Here is a 3,638-nt window from a genome sequence, read left to right as displayed (position 1 = left end):
AAGACATTATGCTAAGTGAAATAAGCCAGACACAAACAGACAGATATTGGATGACTCCATTCATATGAGGTATTCAGAATACACAAATTCATTGATACAGAAACTAGAATAGAGGGGCTAGAGAGAGCAGGAAATGGGGAGCTATTGCTTAATGGGTATAGAGTTTCTGTTTGAGATGCTAAAAACATCAAGAAATAAATAGTAGTGATGGTTACACAAATTGAATATAGTTAACATCAATTAACTCAAAAATTGTTAAAATGGATAATTTTATGCATATTCCATTACAATTAAAATTTAAAAAAAGTCTTCTAAAATATTTATATTTAATTTACAAAAAAAATGGATTAGAAAGTTAAGCTGAAAGACAAATTCAACAAAGACAATATTTTTCTAGGATAAACAATGATACACTTTTCAAAAAAGATGATGATCATATGGGTGATATCTTTCTCCATTATTCAGGGACAATAAATCTGAGCCAGCACCATATGCATGTTGTGTGACCTGCTCAAGTTGCTAACTTTCCAGTTTTAGAAACTTTTCCACAGATGCCTCTAGCTCGGGGTCATGTTCTCCCATAGGAGAGGCCTCAAATGGGTAACTAAGTGGGAAATTCAAACATTTTACTGGAAAAAGAGACTAGGACTATAGGACTTTAAGTGCATTCTTACTTCAAGGGCCCTGTGACAGCAAGGCAAGCTCTCTGGGTTGGATTTTCAGGTCCCCTTTACGAGCGTACACTCACCCACACAAAGTAATGACTTGTCTACATTTGGCTTCTATTCTTCTTCACCTCTGCTGCTTCTTGCTCTTGGATACTTCTGCCTCATTACTTTTCTCTTGCAAACTCTCTGGATGGATCATACTCAGAATTCAAAATAGAGAGGATCTGATTTGTTGCATTAATCACAAGGGTCCCTGCTGAGCAACCTCTCATACTAGGCTTGTAGAACACTATGACAGTGCTGTATGCAGATCCCCTCTGATCATTGTGCTACGTGATTGCCCATTCACTCTGCTGTGCTTTCACACTCAACAGCCAGTGCCTGCATCTCTGTGTTGGAGAGCTGCCCTCAGGTTTCACAAGGCTAGAGAGCAGACTTATAAAATCAAGCTGTTGCCATCGAGTTGATTCAGACTCATAGCCATCCTATAGGATAGAGTAGGGTTTCCAAGACTACTAAACCTTTATGGAAAGGAGCTGCGGTGGCACAGTGGTTGAAGCACTGGGCTGCTAACTGAAAAAGTTGGCAGTTCTAATCCACCAGCTACTCTGTAGGAGAAAGAGGTGGCAGCCTGCTTCTTTAAAGATTTACAGCCTTGGAAATCCTATGGGACAGTTCTACTCTGTCCTATAGAATTGCTATGAACCTGAATCAATTGGACAGCAATAAGTTTTGCTTTGGGTTTTAATCTTTACAGAAGCAGACTGCCATATCTCTCTCCCATGGAGCAGCCGACAATTTACACTCCACCATCACCACTACCACAGCCGTTAGCCAATGACTGATAACTATGGTAGTATATAACTACTCTAGCTCCCTTACTACTTGTAGGATTATCTGTAGTATAATTCATTTTGTCTCTAGACTTCCCTTACAGAATTGAGACAAAGTTATCTTCTTGGAGCTTTACTTGATGTTATTGTTAGCTGCCTTGGAGTCAGCTACAATTCACAGTGACTTTATATTTAACAGAAAGAAATGCTGCCAGGGCCTGTGCCATCTTCACAATTATTAGTATGGGAGCTCTGGTGGTATAGTACCTAAAGCATCTGACCGCTAACCAGAAGGCTGGCAGTTCAAACCCACCAGCCACTCCTCGGAAGGAAGACTGGGCAATCTACTTCCATAAAAATACCACCTCAGAAAACCAAAGAGGTGTCACTGTGAGTCGAATTGACTCAACGGCAGTGAATTTGGTCTGGTTTTTTGTTTTTTGTTTTTTGTTTTTTTGAGTACAGTATATGGCTATCGTGTGAATTCATCTCGTTGAGGGTTTCCTTCATTTTAACTTTACCAAACATAATGTTGCTTCTTATGTCACCACCCTTTTTGGCTTACTTTCCTTCTCTGTCCCACCTCCTCACTCCTCTAAGTATTTCCTGGCAATACTTTCTAATAAATAATTTCCACATAAAACCTCATCTCGGGGCTTGTTTCTGGTGAACCTATCTCAGAAAAGGCCATTTCATATTCTGCTAAGACACCTTGAGATTGATCATCTTTGAGGAAGGTACCCATCCCTGACCCAATCTTCTGTGACTAGGGATGCAGGGTCCTCTGGATCAGAGCATCATAACTTGTGCAGACCCTTTATCAGAGCTTTAGCCATGGACTCTGACGGCCTCTCTAATCATAGGAAGCAGAAGCCAAGAGCCAGGGATCTCTCCTCAGAACTCATTCACATTTATTTGGGTGTTGCCTGCTGGGCATAAATATGGCAAGGTAGGTAACTAATGAAAGCAACAGCTGTGAACTGTATACGTCAAATTGAAGAAACTAAAGTGTTATCTATATCTAGTGTGGAAATGGCAACATGCCAAGGAAATCATGGAGCAATACCTTAAAACATGAAAGACAAAGATAGAAGAAACAAACCTGTATGACATCAACAGGGAAAATACACACCCCAACATATGCACTTGTTGGCACACAAACACTTATATACACAGGCTCCAGAAATCGACCTTTCTCATGAGAGCAATGTTCACATTTAAGAATCTTAACATTATCTCTTTAGTTTTCCATTAGCTCACTTATAGAAGTCTGACTACCCTTGGACAGAAACCTGTTACAACTATTTACAAGGTTGTTGTTATGTGCCGTCAAGTCGGCCCCAACTCATAGCGACCCCTCCTTGGGTTTCCGAGGCAATATCACTACAGAAATAGATTGCCCAACCTTCCTTCTGAGGAGTGGCTGGTGGGTTTGAACCACCAGCCTTCTGGTTAGCAAGTCAAGTGCCTCAGGCACTATGCTACCAGAGCTCCTATTTACAAGGTAGCTAAGGTATACCTTCATTTGTGGTTTTGTTCTGTTTTCACTTCTTAAATTGTTTTCATACTGCAAATGGCACAGAGTAACCTGGTAAGTGATTTATAGATTAAATGATTGTACCATAAGGATATTAAAACACTAAAAAAATATTTAAACAGAAACTATTTTAACTCACACACAGATGTTATAATATAATATGGTTTTTTTTTGGTGCCCCAGTCAATCCAGACACCTAGCAACTCCATGTAGAAAAATTGTTACAGTGAAACCATGAATGAAATAAAACATATGAGGTGCCTTTGAAGAAACTGAAGAGAGAAATGTCCATAAGGACACTATCCCAATTTCATTTGTGGTGACCTCACATAGCACAGTGGTCCAAACTCTATCCCCAAAAGGGAGGGGGGTAAAAACCGTCCTTTATGGGATAAGCAAATGTTTCAATTTTTATTCTTGAATTATCATTGTTGGTTGCCTGACAAGATTCTTTTCCTGGCATTAAAAAGAACTGTTCCAGGAGGTGGGGCAAGATGGCGGACTAGGTAGAAGGATTGCACAGACCCTCTTCAACAAAGAAAAGGGAAACCAATTAACACAGACACAGAAGATAATCTTGGACCCCTGAGCCTTGAAGGA

This window comes from Orycteropus afer, unplaced genomic scaffold (genome assembly GCF_000298275.1).
Source record: "Orycteropus afer afer isolate SDZICR_OR568_19922 unplaced genomic scaffold, OryAfe1.0 scaffold00084, whole genome shotgun sequence".
Classification (NCBI taxonomy): domain Eukaryota; kingdom Metazoa; phylum Chordata; class Mammalia; order Tubulidentata; family Orycteropodidae; genus Orycteropus; species Orycteropus afer.
This window is presented reverse-complemented; position numbering follows the sequence as displayed.